We start from the raw sequence: 23,190 nt of genomic DNA, 5'->3' as shown, positions 1-23,190 counted from the left end.
GAGAACGATGGTAATTTTAAAATAGAGGAAGTTTCCTCCTATACAGCTAATCTTATATGGGAATAGGAATTTTAGTATTGCTGCCATGAATTCCAGTGATCATTGCTGATGGCAGTTTGCTGGACGGAAAATGTTCTATAAATGTTATTAAAGAGAAAGTGAAAGTATAAAGAGTAAGTGCGGACTGATCCATTCTGTATGCTTTGATCTTGATTGGATAAAGTGGAGGATCTCTCCGGATCAGTGGGGCTGCTGAATCCAACTGAGAGCGGATAAGTGCGCTAAGGACATGATTTCCCCCCAACTAATGTGGGTTCATCATATAAAAATGATGAAAAAAAAGGAGAAAACTCAGTGTATGCTCTTTATTATTTATAAGACATCTGTTGTGCAATTAACTCGATGATATTCCACATCAGATGATTTACAATTCACGTTTCAACATGTTTTCTTTATTTTACATATGACTGTGGGCAAAACATTAGCGGCCAGACCAATCAACGCTGGTATAAGTCGTTTTTCCACTTCAACATCCCCTTCATCTTCATCATCTCTCCTTTCTTCATTGGCATCTCTCCTGGGAGAAGACACAGTAATCAGTAAATAAAGCAACATTGATTATGACACAAAAACTGCATTTCTCTGGGACCACAAATGTGTATTTTTCAGCCTCATTGACTACCATTCCATGACCACATTAACATATTAAAGGGATAGCGCACAGCGGGATGCCAGAAATTTGAATCTCTTATTGAATAGTCAACTGGAGCATTCTGATGTATTTCATGCTACCGCACAGAAATTTCTAATCAGTAATTGGACACAGCTAGAACTGACCATACACCAGTAGGATTTCATTCATATGGACATTCTGAAATATCATTCATCAGAGCACTTCATCCCCTGTGATGTACCAGGAATTTGAGCCAGTATATCAGGATGATGACTGCAGCGGCAGGCGTCATCCCGGTGTTGTTTTCTAGAGCCAGCAGGCAGCATCCATGTAATAATGAGAGTTATATAGTTAAATAGTTAATCTGGCTGAAGAAAGACAAAAGTCCATCCAGTTCAACCAAAAAAAAAAAAAAATAGGTTATAATCCTATACCCACAATTGATACAGAGGAAGGCAAAAAAACCCAGCAACGCATGATCCAATTTCCTTTATGATCTCCTAAGAGTCAGTCGGACATTCCCTGGATCAACATTACCTATATCATACATGATAATGATCACTGCGTCTAACTGCTACATGCAGTGGAAGGGAATGACCTACCCTTCTGCTGCCTTCTGCCCCTTGCTTGGGCTCTCTCATCCCACCGGGAGAGCTGAGCTACCAGCTGGTGCATCCACCGGCTGGCCAGATACCCAATGAAAGCCGGAACTGGAAGTGACAACTACCAGGGTCCCATGGCAATCATCACTTCCAGTTCCAGTAGATGTCAATTCCAGCCCACACCATTCCGGTCGGTGGAACGCCGAACACAAGGGGGTATGACGGTTCTTTGGTAACAGACCGTCTACATCAGTGCTGAACTTGGGCACAATATTACTGTACGTGAGTACAATACTTTTGTTTACCTTCTTCATCCATTTTATAATAAGATACTAAAACTATACTGTAGTTCTTTTCTTTTGGTTTGATGGTGTGGTGTTTCTGGATGGATGCATCAAGAACAATAGAGATTAGGGAAGAGCTATAGCTGAGTGGCATTACTGGTTTGGCGGATACTCAATATCCCGCAGTGCTTCTTGACCTTTAGTAATATAGAGGTCACTGGATGGTGGTGAGTGTGCACTTCTCACAGGGGGGGATCAAGGTGGCACAATTGCAAGATTTGCCATTAAAGGCACAGGAGATTATAATGCACAGAGTGGTGGACATATTGCATATGTTGGCCAGGTACCGTATTTGCCGGCGTATAAGACGACTGGGCGTATAAGACGACCCCCCTACTTTTCCTGCTAAAATGTAGTGTTTGGGCTATACTCGCCGTATAAGACTACCCCTCTTCCAATGCACACCAGTGGGAGGAATAGTGCCCCATCATTGATGTCAGTGGGAGGAATAGTGCCCCATCATTGATATCAGTGGGAGGAATAGTGCCCCATCATTGGTATCAGTGGGAGGAATAGTGCCCCATCATTGGTGTCAGTGGGAGGAATAGTGCCCCATCATTGATGTCAGTGGGAGGAATAGTGCCCCATCATTGGTATCAGTGGGGGGAATAGGTGCCCCTTCATTGGTATCAGTGGCAGGAATGGTGCCCCATCATTGGCATCAGTGGGAGGAATAGTGCCCCATCATTGGTATCAGTGGGGGGAATAGTGCCCCATCATTGGTGTCAGTGGGAGGAATGGTGTCCCATCATTGGTGTCAGTGAGGGGTGGAATAGTGCCCCATCATTGGTGTCAGTGGGGGGTGGAATAGTGCCCCATCGTTGGTGTCAGTGGGGGGGGGGGAATAGTGCCCCATCGTTGGTGTCAGTGGGGGGGGGGAATAGTGCCCCATCGTTGGTGTCAGTGGGAGGAATAGTGCCCCATCGTTGGTATCAGTGGGAGGAATAGTGCCCCATCATTGGTATCAGTGACACCAATGATGGGGCACTATTCCTCCCACTGACACTTGCTGACCCTGTTCTAGTACGGTGCTGCTGCAGCCAGCATATGTGGTTGCAGCAGCACCTCTACACAGAGCACTTACCTGCTGCTCCGGCACTCAATTTTCGCGGGGCCGCTCGGCTCCGCCCCCTCACCGGTGATTGGCCGCCTGTGTGCCTTTCCCGAGCTACAGTTCTGGCGGCCAATCACCGGTGAGGAGGCGGAGCCGCGCAGCCGCACGAACATCCAGTGGCCGAACTGAAGGAGACGCCGCGCTTCCTGGACCGGATCGTCGTGGGACTGGATCCAGGTAAGAGACGTCAGCCCCTGCAAACCCCTGTACTTAATGCCGCAGCCCCCCTAACATGTGTACCGGCGTATAAGACGACCCCCGACTTTTGAGAAGATTTTCAAGGGTCAAAAAGTCGTCTTATACGCCGGCAAATACGGTAATTGTTTAGGATGGAGAGAACAAGTAGTAGAGAATTTGTATCTTGATGCACGCTTAGACTATAGAACCTCTTAGAGCTTTGAAAATCTTTATTATATTTAAAAAAAGTCTTCTACATACTTACTCTTGTTCACAGAGAGATAAGTTGATGGTCCCAAGAAAGAAAAGGAGTAACAGGGATTTCTTCAAGGTGAACATCTTTGAGCTCTCTGGATAATTTGGATTCATAGAAAGAAAAAGAAGACAAAATTGAAAATATGTCTCAAAAATAACACAAGGCCCCCTAATGTTAGGTGCACACAAAATGGTTGTTCCAATACAATAAAAGGTCCAATGTTTGCTAAAAATCATCATAAAGGATCACATACACCTTGCACCCATTCTGGGCAGGATGAGTGTTTTTTTTTAGTGACATGGATTTACTTGATGCTTTCCAGACCTTACTGGATAAAATAAATATTTAGGGGTCTTGATCTATCTTGTTCCTCAATCCCAAAAGGAATTGCACAGCGAGTTCCCAGATGTCATTGGAGTTTTTTCACAAGAACCAAAGTTCTAGTCTCCATTGTCTATGGTTTCCAGGCTTTCTATCTTAAACAGGGACACCTTTTTCTTCACCTGGTCTACCCACTCTGGGCCTCACTCAAGTAGTGCTAAAGGATGTTAGATGGAAAATAATTGTATTGTATATGAATCTGCTTTACTAACTAGACTAAGGGTTTCATTAAGGTTTTTCTTGTATGGATGAGAAGAGTCCCCAGATAATGGTCTCTATGATTTTAATTTGTTCCAGGTTTGGAGAGAAGGAGAATGAGACAAAAAAGTTAACAACCCCCTCCAAAAAAAAAAACACACACACACAAAACAAGTATACTCGATGGACCACTCAGTCTTTTTCTGCCATCACTTTTCTGTTTCTATTGAAATTATGTGAAAATGGTTGATCATTATATGGAATAGAAATAGCTTTCTACTGTACTATTTCCTAATAAGGGCATACATATATGTATAACTGTGATAGAATATGTAATAATATTTGGGTCAAATGATTGATATTGCAATTCAGTGAAAGTATGTTAGGTTTTACTATGTACTGAAGGGCAATATCCCATCCCCCTCTTCTACTGGTCAGCTGGTAACAAAGATTTGAATGACACCATGTGCAACATGTAGTATCTGCTCTGTACCAGAATTGTTCTCTAACATCGGGACACACATTTCCACAAATCTGCACACACAAATCTGACGTAAGCAAAGATTTTTTGTTTCTGCTAAAACTTTATATTTATTAGGTTTTATATTTTGTTACATTTACTAATAAGTACAAAATTCCTGACAAACACATTTTTTATTTTTATACAAGTAAATAAGTACCATTCATCTTTAAACACTTCTCATCCCTAAAAGGTATTTTTTCAAAGTTTAAGAAGAACCAAAAATAAAGTTAGAGAAAGGACCACTGATCAGACTGCTAATGGGTACTTATTACAGGACCCCACTATGAGCTGTGGAGGAACTTTAGAGAACTTTTAGTTGACCATAACCCTTTAGTGACCATTATAGTGCAACAATGGATTCCTCCTTTACATTTCAAATGTAGTTAAAGTTTGAAGAAACTTGGGCAGAGGATTTACCTAAAACATTCATTGTGCAAAATAAGCCATTGTGGGGAAAATGATATGAGGAACCTTACCATCATTTCAAGTCAAAATAAAACAGAGGAGGCAATTCAACTTTACCTGAAATCTGAATACGAAGGTTTCTTTCCTTATAAACAATTATACAGTACTAGGAATAATAATAAGATAATGATATTCCAGCATAGACAGTACTTACCGGGAGTTCAGTTGGTACTGAGAATGTAGACAGCTGGAAGACTTCAGTGAAGGTCTACCCAATGAAGAACGGGGTCGGCTTATATATTAGCAGACAAGCAAGTTGAGTTAATAGAAGTTTTAATTAAAGTTTGATTTAATAGTCGCATCTTAGGTACATATAACTGATACCATATGTATTCATTCAAATATTTATCTTCTAGCCTCCAGGTAGGATAAATATCAGAACCCAGTCAGGAGTTTAGATATCTCCTGATCTGCTACATAGACAGTTTAAAAAATAAATAAATCAATTTAAGTGGAATTCCAGTTTATTTTTTTCCTATACAGTAGCATGGAGTCATTTTGGACAGTTATGTGATCTTTTTTAAAGCCTGGTACTCACGATCAGAAAATCATATGAAAAATACCAGTTTTAAAGCGATCGTATGATAATCTGATTATTAGTACACAGCTTTCATCCAAAAATATTTGAAGGGACACGCATGAATATTTTTCTTGCACGAGACCAGATCGTACAATTCTAATTTTAATCAGTACAGTTCTCGTCCGAAAATACAATACAAATACATTACATCACTTACGAATTTTCTTTCTGTCATACAAGAATTTTCGTAACTATAGTAACCTCTTTACTTTCAAAATGAGACTAGCATTCAAAAAAAAAAAAGGATGATCAATTGTCCAATATTCTCGTGTGTACGGGGCTTAAAGCGGTAGTAGACCGCAACTTGAAAAAAAAAATCCCCTGGAAGGTAATGTCATAATGTGCTAGGATGCATATGCAGGACTTACCTTAAAACAAACCCCTCTAGCAGTGCGGCGTACCCACTGCAGAGGCTTCCATCTTCACCCAGTCTTCCTTCCTGGTTCTGGACGCCTGACTGGCAGAGCCGCACTGATGTCACTCCCGCACACGGGAGTCTCTGGACAAGGCACAGTGCTCTGAAGCTCTTTCAGAGCGCATGTGCCAGTGGACAAAAAGAGCGAATATCTCCTAAGCGGTGCATGTTTAGGAGATATTCATTTTACCTACAGGTAAGCTTTATTGTAAGCTTACCTGGAGGTAAAAGATACAAAAGTGGGTTTACTTCCAGACATCCCTGGTTTCTGGGGACCGGGCCAAGTATGGTTAGCATGTCCGCCTGGCAGTACTAGGGTCGTTGGTTCGAATCCTAGCCACAACACCACCTGCCTGGAGTTTGCATGTACTCCCTGTGCCTGCGTGGGTTTCCTCCGGGTACTCCGGTTTCCTCCGACACTCCAAAGACATGCAGGTAGGTTAATTGGATCCTGTCTAAATTATCCATAGTATGTGTATGTATGAATGTGAGTTAGGGACCTTAGATTGTACAACCCTTGAGGGTTAGGGACTGATGTGACTGTACAATATATATATATATATGTAAAGCGCTGCATAAATTGACGGCGCTATATAAGTACCTGAAATAAATAAATAAATAATAAATAACTCCCTTGACTCTGGAGTGGATTCAAATATGGTGGGCTGGTCTGGGGTTGGGGACACTGGAACATTTGTCTTGAGTGATGTCTGTTGAAGCTGACTCTGTCCGTACTGACAGAAGTATGAATGGCGACCTGAGCACAGCCACTTCCGGAGAAAGAATTGGAGACACATTTTATCTAGAGACAACAACCTGAAAGTGGGATCGGTCTCCAGAAACCAGGGATATATGGTCATTTTATTAAAGGTCAAACTGACTAAACACTTAAGCCCCGTACACACGATGAGAATATTGGACAAATTATCATCTGTTTTTTTTTTGCATGCTAGTCTCATATCAAGCATATAGAGCTGAACTAAAGTTTCAGGGCCGGATTTACATCTCAGGAGCCTATAGGCAGAGAATTCAGATGAGCCCCCCCCCCAATAAAAAAAAGAAAGATATACTTTTTTTCTTCATAAATTATTTGTGTATGTGTGAAGGAGAATGCTGCGGACTTTGATGTAAAGGGGAACTGTGATGTAAGGAGGTCTCTGGTCACCAGAGCCTTCCTTACATAAGAGTCCCCAGAGATCCTCTCATCATAGCTCCCAACTTTTGAACTTCAGAAGGAGGGACACCTGAGAATGGAAGTGTCCTGTAGTGTGCCTAATGCACTGTGACAAAATGGGTGTGGCCAAATGCTTGACAGTGGGAGGGACTTAAGGGGAGTGGATAAACAAAACCCAGGCTTTCTTGTACCTATAAAATGTGCTTTAATTGTGCCACAAGAGAGTCTCACGGACACAACCCCGGCACAATCATTTAAAACATTAAATAAATAAACTTCCATTACAAATGATTTTGCACAAATTGTGGAACGTTACATAAAGTGGAGAAAAATACAAGAGTGCATTGGATACAGAGTGCAGGGTCCAGGAATGTGTTATGTATAGAGTGCAGGGTCCAGGAATGTGTTATGTATAGAGTGCAGGGTTCAGGAATGTTTTATGTACAGAGTGCAGGGTTCGGGAATGTTCTATGTACACAGTGCAGGGTTCAGGAATGTGTTATTGTCAGGGCTCCGGGTATGACCAGAGGTATGTGAACTGACGCAGGGAAACGCAGGCTTCAGATATGTTATAAACAATATAATTTATTAATACTAACAATACATAAACGCAGTGCAATACTAAAACATAACACAGTGCAAACGAACCAAACCAAACCACCCACAGATAACAATACATACAATGCAAGCGTCGTCAGGCAGGCCGGGTCAATAACAATTGGGCAGGTAGGAACAGGAGGAGCAGGCAGAGAGTAGTCAGGTCACGAGCCGGGTACAGCAACTAACGGGCAGGTAGGTACAGGGGGTCAGGCAGAGAATGGTCGGGGTCACAAGCCAGGGATCAAACAGGAGAAGTCAGCAGAGGTCCGGATCAGGCAGGGTCGGCAACAAATCAGTCAGACAGGAACATGAACAGGAATGCAGGTAACAAGATACAGGGGCCCATGGAAAAACACACACCAAGGCACAGACTGCAGGTCTGGCCATCCCTTAAATACACCTGCAATCAGCCTCAGGTGTTTTGGCTGAGTGCAGGGTTGAGTCTCTGATTGCTGAGAGCACCCGCTGGCCAGCCCTGGTACTGCAGCCCACAAGGCAGGTGAGTCCCATCATTATTGGCATATCCATTCCTGACAGTTATGTACAGAGTGCAGGGTCCAGGAATATGTTATGTATAGAATGCAGGGTTCAGGAATGTTTTATATACAGAGTGCAGGGTTCAGGAAAGTGTTATGTACAGAGTGTAGGGTTCAGGAATGTGTAATGTATAGAGTGCAAGGTTCAGGAATGTGTTATGTACAGAGTGAAGGGTTCAGGAATGTGTAATGTACAGCGTGCAGGGTCCAGGAATGTGTAATGTACAGCGTGCAGGGTCCAGGAATGTGTAATGTACAGAGTGCAGGGTCCAGGAATATGTTATGTACAGAGTGCAGGGTTCAGGAATGTGTTATGTACAGCATGCCAACAACGTTTTTCCCCTAGTATGTAGTGGGACTTGTAAGGCAACACACCAAAGTAAAAATATGTCATCATTTTTATTACAAATGGTTAAAAAACTTTGGATCGTCACAAAAGAACACATCGGGCTAAAAACACCATATATAAGACAGCTGAATAGGCGATGCAAGCTTGATGTGGAAATTACTGAACCTCCAGTACCCCGTCTATTCTCCTACTATTAACCCACCATATTTGAATCCACTCCAGAGTCAAAGGAGTTATTTATATTAATAAACTTTATTGATCATATTTGGTCTGGTTCCTGATTCCTTGAAGTGTAGCCCACTTATCTGGTCATCCCTGATGGAAACCTACATTTGGTATCCCTTACAGAACACTAAGGCCAGTAATGATCAGATCAGCTGCACTGGGAAGTATCTGATCTCAGATCCTTCAATCTTTGTATGCAAGATGCATCCTGAGGTGATGGTCGTTGGTATACTATGTGTTGTTGGCAACAGAGGATAGAGATTATTACAGGATGTTCCTTGCCAAAGGTTGCTGGAGCGCATTCAGGTAGCACACACTTTAGTTGATCAGGGCAGTTGCCCCTTTAGCAAAGTGCAGTCTTTAATCCAGGTTTGTTCTGAATTTGCTTTGTCTGCTATATCTCACGGGCGTTAAGAGTCACTCCTTACTGACCACAATACATATATACTGTATATATATTGCGGTTAGCAAGTGGTTTACTGGGGTTAAAGCTGAAGATATCAGCCAAAAATATGGATGGAACCAAATACATGGCAATCTTTGAAGAAAACCTGTTAGAGTCTGCAAAAGACTTGAGACCGGGCGGAGGTTCCCCTTCCTGCAGGACAACGACCCAAAACATCCAGCCAGAGCTACAATGGAATGGTTTAGATCAAAGCATATTCATGTGTTCCAATGGGCCGGTCACAGTCCAGACCGAAATCCAATGGAGAGTCTGTGGCCAGACCTAAAAATTGCTTTTCACAGACGCTCTCCATCCAATCCGACAGAGTTTGATCGATTCTGCAAAGAAGAATGGGCAGAAATGTCCCTCTCTAGATGTGCAGAGACATCCCCAAAAAGAATTGCAGCTGGAATTGCAGCAAAAGGGGGTCCTACAAAGTATTGACTCCGGGGGGGCTGAATACAAATGTTGAAAACCATTTCTCATTTTACTTCCACTTCACAATTATGGGCCACTCTGTGTTGGTCCATCACATCCAATACCAATAAAATACATTTATGTTTTTGTTTGTACATGACAAAATGTGGAAAATGTCAAGGGATATGAATACTGACACTGGAAGTACCGTAGTTTGCTGCCATTCCACAAGTGAGTGCAATTTTAAAGTGTGAGATGTATTTTTACATTAACTAAAGTATATTTTTTTCCCAAAAATTGAGTTTGAAAAACCGTTGCACAAATACCATGTGACAAAAAAAAATTGCAATGATCGGCTTTTAATTCTCTAGGGACTTTTCTAAAAAATACATAATGTTTAGGGGATTAAAAGTAATTTTCTAGCGAAAAATACTGATTTAAAATTGTAAAGAAAACGTGCCAGAAAATGCTCGGTCTTCAAGTGGTTAATATGCTTCAGGCTGTCTTTGGTATGGTTGCTGGAAGATGACACAGCTTACGTCTTTGAGTACAACAATGAAAATATAAACTAAAATCTTTGTTCAGCCTCTACTCCTATCCTGATCAGAGATTCTATTGCCGGCTTTAACTAATTCACACCAATTCAGTCCTTCCTCTACACACCACGAAAAACTTCCTTTGTTACATTGTTAAATACTGCTATTGACTACTCTATACTTCCAACTGCGTATCAGTATCCTGCTCCTACTAGATGTACTTTTCCTGCATTTAATCCAATGAAGGCTTCCTCTATCAATCCTTTTCCCTTGCCAACCCCTAAGACATCTGCCTCTGCACTTGCTACCTCTTTCTCATCACTTCTCAGTACTGTTACTACTCTTCCATCAGCTGCATAATAGAATCAAGGCCTGCAATCACTAGGACTCAGGATTCCAGTGTCCAAACCCAAAAATATGTTTTTTCCTACCCATACAATTCTGCCAATATCCACTGCTGCCTCAACCATTATTTAGTCAGTTCCTAACTCTATGCATGCTGATCTAGCCCGGTCATGCTCCATGCCTGCTGATCCAGCCCAGTCCACCTCCATGCCTGGTGATCCGGAACAGTCCACCTGCATGTCTTCTGATCCAGTCTAATCTGCCTCAATGGTTACTGCTCTGGCCCAGCCTGTCTCAGTGCCAGCTGATCCAGTTCAGTCTGCCTCCACGCCTGCTGATCCAGTCCAGTCTGCCTCCACATCAGTTTTTCTGGTCCAGCCTGTCTCCATGGCTCTTGCTCCAGTCCAGCCAACATCAACTGTACTTGCCAAATCCATGCCATCTGCTCTAGTCCTGCCTGTCACTGCAACAAATATGAGTCAGTCTACTCTTGGCTCAGCCTCAGCTCTGACTTCTGTCCTTTCATATTCAGAACTCTCAGTACCCTAGCCTTATTCTAGCATAATTAGGTAGCTCTGCCCATGCTTTTCTAAGAAGTTCTATCAATCCTTGGGACAGAGTGACCCATTCAGTTAAATAGGGTTCTCGACCATTTCTCAGAGCCACTATGCATCAAGCCCATGTTCCACACTCCGAGCCTGACTCTACTAATCTTCGATCTGCTACAAAGTTTGTCTCCATTTATATGCCTTCTGTTATCCAGTCTGATGCCACTGACCCTCTGCTTGCTGTCTAGTTTGATTCCATCGCACCTCTGCCTGGCTTCGCTGATCCTCTGATCACTGAACAGCCTGGCCCTGGCAGTTCCATGCCTGCTGCCCAGGCTGATGATTCCAGGCCTGCTGTCTATCCTGATGGTTCCATGCTTGCTGTTCATCCTGATGGTTATGTGCTTGCTGCCAAGCCTGATGGTTCCAAGCCTGCTGCCCAGTCAAATGGTCAGTGCTTTCTGCAGGACCTGATGGTCCAGTGCCTGCAGTCCAGACTAATTGTCCAGTTCCTGCTGCCCATCCTGATGGTCCTGTGCCCACTGTCCATCATGATGGTCTTTTATCCACTGTTGAGCCTGCCTCTGAAACTTTCACTTTCTAGAAAAGTATACTTTATGGCACCGCTCCAAGTTGTGGATGGAAGGAAAAAGATCATCCCACTGGCAAGTGAGAAGAGGGGAGCATGAGTCCGAGCGACTCTAGTGTCAGCCAATACAAGTGAAGGGTTGAACGCTGCTCAACCGACCCCAGAAGTCCAATTCTAAGGTATGGCCTCAGCTGCCGTTCTGGCCATGCCCTATGACTCGTTTTGTCCCACCCATCGGGGTTTGGTCACATAGGTCATAGTGACCACTTGGTCTCTGTGACCAAGCCCCAGTGGGCGGGGCGAAAAACATCAGAGGGCATGGCCAGAATGGCGTCTGAGGCCATTCCTTAAAATTGGACTCCCGGGGTTGGTCGAGCAGCATCAATCCCTTTATTTGAATTTTGAGAGTTACATTCACTGTTATAGCCCAAGTAGTAGAAGTAGAAGTCTTATAGGGAAGAGCAGAGTTCCATTGGAATCTTGTCCTGAACTAGATGTTATTTTTGCAACCCTAGGTGTATTAGGGGACCTAGTCTAAATAACCAATGCCTTAGGTAGACCCTTGTTCTGTTAGTCGATCCTGCTCAGATGCTCACACACTGTAGTTAGTAGCAGAATTTTTATTAGGTGCTCATAGCCGCCATTAAACATGTGTCTGCTTTTAGAACTACAACCAAAGAGACGCAATAACACAGTTGTACCAGTATCTAAGTAGTGAGACCCCTAGAGGCCATACACAGCATATAACATATTGCTACAACCCTGGACCCTGGCCGTGGGGCACATAGCCATATACCAGACCCAGATGGTTTGCCATTTAGTAGGTTGAAGGACTCTGGCCTGAGAAGATTGAGAGAGTATCTAGACACTAATGATGGGAGACCTTTTTGGACTTATTTTGTACTTACATGGTCTTTTAGGTTTGAGGCAAAGTGGGGAATTTAGAGGCTGCTCCTCAAGGGGGGAACTGTCAGGGCTTGTGTCAGGACTTGCATCACCTGCTGGTGACACTATTGTTCCCAGAGATGATGAGCACAGTTCTAGTGGCTACCAACAGGTGTCTCTCAGCAGCCAGCGTATCCTAGTAATTAGGCTCTATCTGATACCGGCTGCTGGGAAGGTATATAATCCCTCCTTAATTGATATATGTATCTCAGTGCTCTGCCTATGACCTGCCTAATTCTGTATTCTGAATCCAGTGCTCTATAGCCTGCACCACTCCTGTTGTTCCCAGTCCTGATCCTGCCCTGTTCATGTGAGCTACCTCTATTTTTGCTGGGTGATGATGACAGGAAAAAAAAGTTCTGTCATTATCACCCAGCCAGGAGTGGTGCTGATTGGAGCTTCGGCCATCTTGCTACACCTGGTAGCCACTATTAATAAATAATGGTGGTGAAGCGCTAATATATAAATACAATAAACAATATATACAAAGTGCTGGGTGCATGATAGTTCAAGTGATTAGGTGCAAAAAAATGGTCTCAAACATGGACCTATACAAAGTGCAAATAAACACATGTGCAAAAAACGTCTATGCAAGAATTGTAAATATATGTGCTTCAGTTATCACTCCAAAAACCTTTCTGTGCTTGTGCGACACTCAGGTGGATCAATATCCATAAATGGCCAGATTGCCCCCTTACCTCCTTACTATGACCCCTCAGGGCCACAACGCTTTATACAGCAACACACTCCACACTATGCGGCATTACATGAACCTGGCTCCAATGGCTCCTCAGTATTGATTCTCCCTTCTGATGGTGGTCACCGCAGCACAACGCATAGGTATACACCATTATACCAAGGCCATATAGGAGTAAACGGAAGAGACCTCCATAGTGCAACTATTATTCATAAACCAAGCAAAAACACCAAATGAACACTCAGTGATGCATCCCCCACCATACAGTGCATCCATTGCTACCAGAGCCTTGTCAATATAACAATCCGGTGAGAGGGTCGTATTTCACTTACTGTATACCCATCTGTTAAGCCTCTTCAGCTCAGAACCATTAACAAGCTATTCCCACCCATTGATACTCTACTCTTGGAGACTTATCACACCTGTTGCTACATATATCGATTCATGGCCAACAAGGCTATACATAGGTAATAGGTCCATTGGGATTCCAGGGTGCTGACTTTGTTCTTGCTTCCCATCTGACTGCCATTCCCGTATAACATCCTAGTCTCTTATACCCCAGCTTTTACCTCTGGGCCAACCTTCTGATCACCGCCATACCAACCTCCTGATCACCACCATACCCCATACCAGCATCCTGATCACCGCCATACCAACCTCCTGATCACCGTCATAAACCATACCAGCATCCTGATCACTGCTGTACCAACCTTCTGATCACCACCATACCAACCTTCTGATCAACGCCATACACTATAGTAACCTCTTGATCACCGCCATACCAACCTTCTGATTACCACCATACCCCATACCAACATCGTGATATAGGTGAAACTCAAAAAATTAGAATATCGTGCAAAAGTTCATTTATTTCAGTAATGCAACTTAAAAGGTGAAACTAATATGTGAGATAGCTTACAGCTCATGAAAACCCCAAATCCACAATCTCAGAAAATGAGAATATTGTGAAAAGGTGCAATATTCTAGGCTCAAAGTGTCCCACTCTAATCAGCTAATTAAGCCATATTACCTGCAAAAGGGTTCCTGAGCCTTTAAATGGTCTCTCAGTCTGGTTCAGTAGGAATTACAATCATGGGAAAGACTGCTGACCTGACAGTTGTGCAGAAAACCATCATTGACACCCTCCATAAGGAGGGAAAGCCTCAAAAGGTATTGCAAAAGAAGTTGAATGTTCCCAAAGTGCTGTATCAAAGCACATTAATAGAGTTATGTGGAAGGGAAAAGTGTGGAAGAAAAAGGTGCACAAGCAGCAGGGAAGACCGCAGCCTGGAGAGGATTGTCAGGAAAAGGCCATTCAAAAGTGTTGGGGACTTTTACAAGGAGTGGACTGAGGCTGGAGTCAGTGCATCAAGAGCCACCACACATAGACGGATCCTGGACATGGGCTTCAAATGTCGTATTCCTCTTGTCAAGCCGCTCCTGAACAACAAACAACATCAGAAGTGTCTTACCTGGGCTAAAGAAAAACAGTCCTGGTCTATTGCTCAGTGGTTCAAAGTCCTCTTTTCTGATGAGAGCAACTTTTGCATCTCATTTGGAAACCAAGGACCCAGAATATGGAGGAAGAATGGAGAGGCACACACTGCAAGATGCTTGAAGTCCAGTGTGAAGTTTCCGCAGTCTGTGTTGATTTGGGGAGCCATGTCATCTGCTGGTGCTGGTCCACTCTGCTTCATTAAGTCCAGGGTCAACGCAGCTGTCTTCCAGGAGATTTTGGAGCACTTCATGCTTCCTTCCGCAGATGAGCTTTATAGGGATGCTAACTTCATTTTCCAGCAGGACTTGGCACCTGCCCACACTGCCAAAAGCACCAAAACCTGGTTCAATGACCGTGGGATTACTGTGCTTGATTGGCCAGCAAACTCGCCTGACCTGAACCCCATAGAGAATCTATGGGGCATTGCCAAGAGAAAGATGAGAGACATGAGACCGAACAATGCAGAAGAGCTGAAGGCCGCTATTGAAGCATCCTGGTCTTTCATAACACCTCAGCAGTGCCACAGGCTGAAAGCTTCCATGCCAAGCCGCATTGAGGCAGAAATTGCTGCAAAAGGGGCCCAAACCAAGTATTGAGTACATATGCATGTTTATACTTTTTCAGAGGTCCTTGCTTTATTGATTGCATGTAATATTCTAATTTTCTGAGATTGTGGATTTGGGGTTTTCATGAGCTGTAAGCCATAATCATCACAATTATGACAAATAACGGCTTGAACTATCTTGCTTTGAATGTAATGAGTCTATCTCATGTATTAGTTTCACCTTTTAAGTTGCATTACTGAAATAAATAAACTTTTGCACAATATTCAAATTTTTCGAGTTTCACCTGTAACTGCTATACCCCATACCAGCACCCTGATCATCACCATACCAAATAACAATATCTTGATCACTGCCATATGCCGTACCAGTGCCCTGATCACCACCATACCAACCTCCTGATCACTGACATACCCCATATTAGAATCCTGACCACCGCTATACACCATACCAACCTGCTGATCACTGCCATACCCCATACCAGCGTCCTGATCACTGACATACCCCCTACCAGAATCTTCATCACCACCATACACCATACCAACCTCCTGATCACTGACATACCCCATACCAGAATCCTGATCACCACCAAACATCATACCAGCGCCCTGACCACTGACATACCCATACCAACATCCTGATCACCACCATACAACATACCAGCATCCTGATCACCGCAATACCCCATACCACCATGCCAATCACCACCATATGCCATACCAGTGTCCTGAAAAAAAAAAAAAAAGGCAGCTGCTAGATCATGTCTTTCAGCACTTGCCTGTTGTGTCAATATTACAGATTGGAGTTTACACCAAGGCCCCTGAATTTTATATGGCTTTAAAATATTATTTGATGCAAAAAAGACTGGTGAGCTACTGAGGACAGAATGGGGAGCTTTAAACTGAAATTTAAAAGTTACTTCCTTGTACTTCTGCCCCGCTATGATAACTACCAGATGCCACTGAGCTTTTACGGGAAGGTTCCTTCAAAATAGTGCTGAGAGGCCTTGCAGTCTTTAGTTCCACCCTGGTGGCTTGCCTCAGCAACCAGCTCAAACCACATCCATCCTGGAAGATCCTTTACTTACGTAGTTTGTAGATCTAAGGACATTGTGCAAACAATTTGTATGGTCAGCCTTGGAAACATGATGGCCTCACATGCAGTGTTGTGTTTCTGTTCAAAGGTCAAGGCTGATATGTAAAGACCGTTTACGGTAGTTCTGTACCTTTGGTCAAAACCAGCTTTTAGTTCCTGTTCCCCAGTCCAGCGCTCCCATCCTCCTTGTAAAAGACGCCCCGTAAGAACAAACCAACAACATTATTGGTTGAACTAGATCTGTCTTTTTCAACCTCACTAACTATGCAGCTTGGTAATTTGAGTAAAATACTTTTTCCCTTCAATATTTTCTGTATCTGTACTTTTGGTCAAGCCCTTATATTTTCAAAACTAGCTTTTAGCTCCTCTCCTATAATCCAGAACCCACAGCCTCCTTAGAAAAGACAACCAGCTTGAAACAAAGACCAGTAGAAAAAAAACGAGGTCGGGAGAGGAAAAAAACAGTAGAAACCAGTAAAAACAGAAAAACAGTAGAAAGTAAAGTAAAAACCAATCAATAGAAACAAACCAACAACTTATTATTTCAAGTAAAAGACTTTTCCCATCAGAATTGTCATCTGGTCTCATTTCTTGTGTGTTCAGGTTAATAAATATATATTACATGTCAACACGCACGGCTTTGAGCAAATGTTTGGACAAATAGAGTAAAAGCAGCTTATACTGTATCAGACTGAAATCAAATGCAGTCTTATGAAAGGCATGACTTCAGATACAAATATTGGGGGAGAAACATAAATATCACCGGCATAACTTTAGAAAAGACTTGTGCTGAGAAATATGACATTTTGCTGACCTCCTTCTAAAAATGCTGGTGGACTGGCTGCCTCTGATTTCAGTATTTTGGAAGGAGAACCTGAAACAAGCCAAGCTACTAGTATTTTCTTTAGGAAGGTTCAGCTTACTCAATGATCTCATGGTGCATTTTCTATCATCAAAACTACTAATAACATGACCTACTACTCCACCTTTTAGATCGTCCCACGTCAGTCTTATATCTGCTACTATTTAGGATTCCTCAATAGCAACATCTAGCATTCCAATAAGGACCACAGTTTCTATGGCTCTGGCCTACTTCTTCTGGCTTTCTGCACCATTATACTGGGCCCAAAGTGTAATGGCTTTACTGGCCAAGAGGAGACATACCAGAGCCTAACTATGAAAATTGTGGTTGTGATTTGCACCCTTGAGATTTATTGTTAATGATACAGAATAAAGCCATCTTTCCATAACTGCTTTTTTTCACTCATCTAAACCAGTACACCTTGAAGGCACCTACGTATCAGGAGACAAATGGAGAAGTATGGATCAGACTGTAGCTTTGTGAGGGAATAAATCACTCATGGGTTCATTGATACCCTACTAGCTTGGAAAACCTTTTGTGTGGTCTCTACCCTTTGACCTGTCCCAACAGGGAGTCCTTATTAAAAGGACAACCAGTATGTTTCTCTGAGCCACATGGACATGAAAGAACATGACAACAAACCAGCCAATTATCGAAGAGGTTAAACAATGAGGGCCATTTACCAAAGGTGTTTATTAGAGATGAGCGAATTATTCAAAAATTCGGTTCGGCTGATTCGCCGAATTCGCCAATTAAATTCGCTTCGTGCCGAATATATTCGCTGCGAATTTAACTTATAAAAAGGGTGTTTCTAGGCTTCAGAGAGCCTTTATATTAGTGCAGAACACTGTACCTTTAATTTAAATGCCCTTGGAGTCTGCTGGGGAAGAGAAATAATACTGTCAGTCAGTATGACATGCAGATGAGTGCCGTCGATCTTAGAATCACCGCACACTTCACTCATTTGGGCAGTCACAGGGCCAAAACCAGAGTGTGGAGCCACAGTGTGGCGGTGGAGGCAGCAGCAATGGGAGGCCATACAGCACCCTATGACAAAATGGAACACACCAGCAGTGTGAGGAGACCTGAAAGTGGCACATGGCAGAGTGTGGCGATGGAGACAGCAGCAATGGGAGGCCGTACAGGGACCCATGACACACTCTGGACCTGGCAGCAGCATGAGGAGGCGGTACAGGGGCCCATGACAAATTACGGGCCTGGCAGCAGCATGAGGAGTCGGTACGGGGGCCCATGGCAGATTACGGGCCTGGCAGCAGCATGAGGAGGCGGTACAGGGGCCCATGGAAGAGTGGCGGAGCGTAAGCAGCTAAAATTGAAGGCCATACAGAGGCCTATGTTAAAAAGTCCCCCCAGCAGCAGCGTGGGGAGACGACTATCAAGAGTCCAATGGCAGAGTGGCGGAGCAGAAGCAGCTTCAATTGAAGGCCATACACAGGCCTAGGTTTAAAAGTCCCTCACAGTTAATTCCAATAACGAACTCTACTCCTCCGTGCAATCTACTTACGAGACCCTGGGCAGGTCTGGGTCCAATTTGTGGTAGAGACTGGTTTTGTTCAGCCATGCTTGAGCGAGTAATAACAGGTCTGTGCTGCCCTTTGGTGTCTGGCTTAATGCGCACAACACTGAACGTCCCAGCGTTTGTCAACGATTTGCCGTTAAGTGATGCAAACCCGCTGAACCACGTTCATGAGGAGCCGGTACAGGGGGCCATGAATCAGTATGGACCTGGCAGCAGCGTGAGCAGACGACAGAGGCACATGGCGCAGGGCGGCGGTGTAGGCAGCATTATTCTGAAGCCATACACAGGCCTAGGTTAAAAAGCGGAAGCCGTCAGCAGCGTGAGCAGACGACAGAGACACATGGCGCAGGGTGGCGGTGGATGCAGCAGTATTCAGAAGCCAAACACAGGCCTCGGTTAAAAAGCGGAAGCCTTCAGCAGCGTGAGCAGACGACAGAGGCACATGGCGCAGGGTGGCGGTGGAGGCAGCAGCAATGGAAGGCCATACAGCACCCTATCACAAAATGGAACCCACCAACAGTGTAAGGAGACCTGAAAGTGGCACATGGCAGAGTCTGGCGATGAAGTCAGCAGCAATGGGAGGCTGTACAGGGACCCATGACACACTCTGGACCTGGCAGCAGCAAGAGGAGGCGGTACAGGGGCCCATGGCAGAGTGGCGAAGCGAAAGCAGCTTAAATTGAAGGCCATACAGAGGCCTATGTAAAAAAGTCCCCCCAGCAGCAGTGTGGGGAGACGACTATCAAGAGTCCAATGGCTGAGTGGCGATCCGGGAAGTCAGCGTTGTGATTGCAGATGCAATGCAGAAATTTTATGAGGTAATGCCGTGGGTGCGAAGAAGATCATATACCGTCGTACTTCCATCCATAAGACCTACAGTATGTAGTCAGTTGGTCTCTGCCTTTGTGCGCCAACGTCCATCCTCAGACACTGTGGGCCCTGTGCGCTCGCGTTCCGCTGCCATGGCAGCAGGGGAGGGGTGGGGTGGTAGGAGCAGTGGCAGCTCCACCAGCAGCGGCTGCCTCAGTCTGCAGTCGATGATGAGTAGCTTTCTTCACCAGCGCAGTGAGGAAACTACTAACCAGCCGCAGCAGCAGCAGCATCAGGTGGACCTGGAGCAGGAGCTCAAACAACAGGCTTGGGCCTACTTGGACAGCACCCTGCCAACCGAGGTAGACAATCCCCTTGACTACTGGGCAACGAAACTTGACCTTTGGCCCCAACTAGCTGAATTTGCCCTTGAAAGGCTGTCATGCCCGGCCAGTAGCGTGGCATCGGAGCGCGTGTTTAGTGCGGCAGGAGGTATTGTAACTCCACGGAGTACACGACTGTCCACCCAAAGTGTGGAGAGACTCACGTTTGTGAAAATGAATCAGGCGTGGATTAGTCTGGATTTCAAACCACCAGTTCCTGACACAACTGACTAAATCCGCCATGAATCATGCCCCAAACATGTTATTAGGGACAAATGGAAGACCTCCACCTGATCCGTACATTTGTATATATATTTTATTGAGAGGCTGCTGGTCGGCCGACTCATGTTTTGCACATTTTTAATGACTTATACTCTGCAGGTCGGGCCCCTCATGAATTGGGGTTTTTAAATTATTTATACTTCGCTGGACGACCGTCACATGAATTGAACCTTTTTAATGACTTATACTCTGCTGGTCGGGCCCCTCATGAATTGGTGTTTTTAAATTATTCATACGTCGCTGGACGACTGTCACATGAATTTAAACTTTTTAATTATTTATAGTCGACCAGTTCCAGACCGATGGAATAGCAATTTTTTTAAATATTTATTTGACACGTGTTGTCCATCTCATCAATGAGGTGGACTGTTTATTTATTGGCCACGGTTTGGCCCCCTCCTGTTTCTTACATTGTTAACTTGTTGTATCGGTCACGGTTTGTGGCCAAACATCGGCCTATAAATAGATGTCTACACAGTGACAAAAAATTATGTCGCCAGACAGCGGCCCCTAAGGCGACAGATATACAAAGCAATTCCCGAGGTGTTCAGTGAGCGGCTTGAACGGCTAGGTTATTACTAAATATATCTTTCTGGCCAAACATCGGCCTATAAATAGATGTCTACACAGTGACAAAAAAGTAGGTCGCCTTACAGCGGCGTATCCTACAAATTGACATTATAAGAAATGGTTTAGACCAAAAAAAAAAAAAAAACTTTGATGCGATGCTATACTTTAGTAGATTGTGGAAAGTCGACAAGTCAAGCGTAACTGTGTACATTACAGAAAATCTTAACAAGACAACCAAACATGTGGCCAAACCGTGACCGATACAACAAGTTAACAATGTAAGAAACAGGAGGGGGCCAAACCGTGGCCAATAAATAAACAGTCCACCTCATTGATGAGATGGACAACACGTGTCAAATAAATATTTAAAAAAATTGCTATTCCATCGGTCTGGAACTGGTCGACTATAAATAATTAAAAAGTTTAAATTCGTGTGACAGTCGTCCAGCGACGTATAAATAATTTAAAAACACCAATTCATGAGGGGCCCGACCAGCAGAGTATAAGTCATTAAAAAGGTTCAATTCATGTGACGGTCGTCCAGCGAAGTATAAATAATTTAAAAACCCCAATTCATGAGGGGCCCGACCTGCAGAGTATAAGTCATTAAAAATGTGCAAAACATGAGTCGGCCGAACAGCAGCCTCTCAATAAAATATATATACAAATGTACGGATCAGGTGGAGGTCTTCCATTTGTCCCTAATAACATGTTTGGGGCATGATTCATGGCGGATTTAGTCAGTTGTGTCAGGAACTGGTGGTTTGAAATCCAGACTAATCCACGCCTGATTCATTTTCACAAACGTGAGTCTCTCCACACTTTGGGTGGACAGTCGTGTCCTCCGCGGAGTTACAATACCTCCTGCCGCACTAAACACGCGCTCCGATGCCACGCTACTGGCCGGGCATGACAGCCTTTCAAGGGCAAATTCAGCTAGTTGGGGCCAAAGGTCAAGTTTAGTTGCCCAGTAGTCAAGGGGATTGTCTACCTCGGTTGGCAGGGTGCTGTCCAAGTAGGCCCAAGCCTGTTGTTTGAGGTCCTGCTCCAGGTCCACCTGATGCTGCTGCTGCTGCGGCTGGTTAGTAGTTTCCTCACTGCGCTGGTGAAGAAAGCTACTCATCATCGACTGCAGACTGAGGCAGCCGCTGCTGGTGGAGCTGCCACTGCTCCTACCACCCCACCCCTCCCCTGCTGCCATGGCAGCGGAACGCGAGCGCACAGGGCCCACAGTGTCTGAGGATGGACGTTAGCGCAGAAAGGCAGAGACCAACTGACTACATAGGTGGTTTTTATAGTACTTTATTTTGGCCTCCCTCTCAGCAGGTGTGAAAAAGGCCATCATTTTGGAACGGTAGCGAGGGTCCAACAAGGTGGACAGCCAAAAGTCATCCCTCTGTCTGATGGTTATTATTCGGCTGTCGCTACGCAAGCAACCGAGCATGCTATGGGCCATTTGTGCCAAGGAATGCGAGGGACTCCCTGCCTCCATCTCCACAGCATACTGCCACGGTGCGTCTGGGTCCTCTGTCTCCTCCTCCTCCTCTACCAGATGCTCCTGCTCCTCCACTCCTGTCCGCTGAGTGGAAAAACCACCCATTTCAACCAATAATTCCTGAGCACCAATGTCCTCCTCTACCTCCTCCTCTTCTTCCTGTCCTGCCCCCACAGGGGTCATGTGGCGTTGAGATCTGTGCGCCACGTCTACCGCACCCTGACCAGCCATTGTTAACAGCATTTGTTCCAGGACGTGCAACAGAGGAATGACGTCGTTCATCCCATAGTCCTGCCGACTCATGAATAGCGTGGCCTCCTCAAAGGGCCTGAGCAAGCGGCAGGTGTCACGCATGAGCTGCCAATGGCTGACATCTAAGTTACACAGGGAGTACCTTTATCCGCTTGTAACATCAGGAAATCGGTGATGGCCTTTCGCTGTTCGTAAAGGCGGTCTAACATATGTAGGGTTGAATTCCACCTTGTTGCAACGTCGCAGATCAGGCGATGCTGTGGAATTCCGTTCTGCCGCTGCAGCTCAAGGAGGGTGTGCTTTGCGGTGTAGGAATGGCTGAAATGCATGCAAAGTTTACGTGACATTTTAAGGATGTCTTGCAGTGGGATGGTGGATTTTAGGAACCGCTTGACAACCAGATTGAACACGTGAGCCATGCATGGCGCATGGCACAACCTTCCTTGACGCAGAGCAGACACCATGTTCTTTCCGTTGTCGGTCAACATGGTTCCGATTTTCAGTTTGCGCGGAGACAGCCATCTGTCGATTTCTCTGTTCATTACACTCAGAAGTTCCTCCCCTGTGTGACTACGTTCGCCAAGGCATACCAGGTGCAGCACAGCGTGACACCGTTGCGCCCTGCACATGTGATATGCCGGTCGGGTAATGGGACTTGGCACGGGGGTGGCGGCTGAGGACACGGCGGAAGAAGAGGTGGTAGAGG

The 23,190-nt window shown here is 44.7% G+C and overlaps 1 long non-coding RNA gene across 1 annotated transcript; it reads right to left on the bottom strand.

Annotated features, from left to right (window-relative positions):
- Positions 1-351: 351 nt before the first annotated feature.
- On the bottom strand, positions 352-5,027 carry LOC149466212 (uncharacterized). Its single transcript, XR_016312115.1, has 3 exons — positions 4,888-5,027; positions 3,176-3,260; positions 352-577 (listed from the first exon to the last, which is right to left on the bottom strand). It is a non-coding gene; the product is annotated as an uncharacterized LOC149466212 (long non-coding RNA).
- Between the last annotated feature and the right edge of the window lie 18,163 nt (positions 5,028-23,190).

This window comes from Staurois parvus, unplaced genomic scaffold, assembly GCF_062004578.1.
Source record: "Staurois parvus isolate SC_StPar_1 unplaced genomic scaffold, SC_StPar_1.0 ptg000132l, whole genome shotgun sequence".
NCBI lineage: Eukaryota > Metazoa > Chordata > Amphibia > Anura > Ranidae > Staurois > Staurois parvus.
This window is presented reverse-complemented; position numbering and strand designations above follow the sequence as displayed.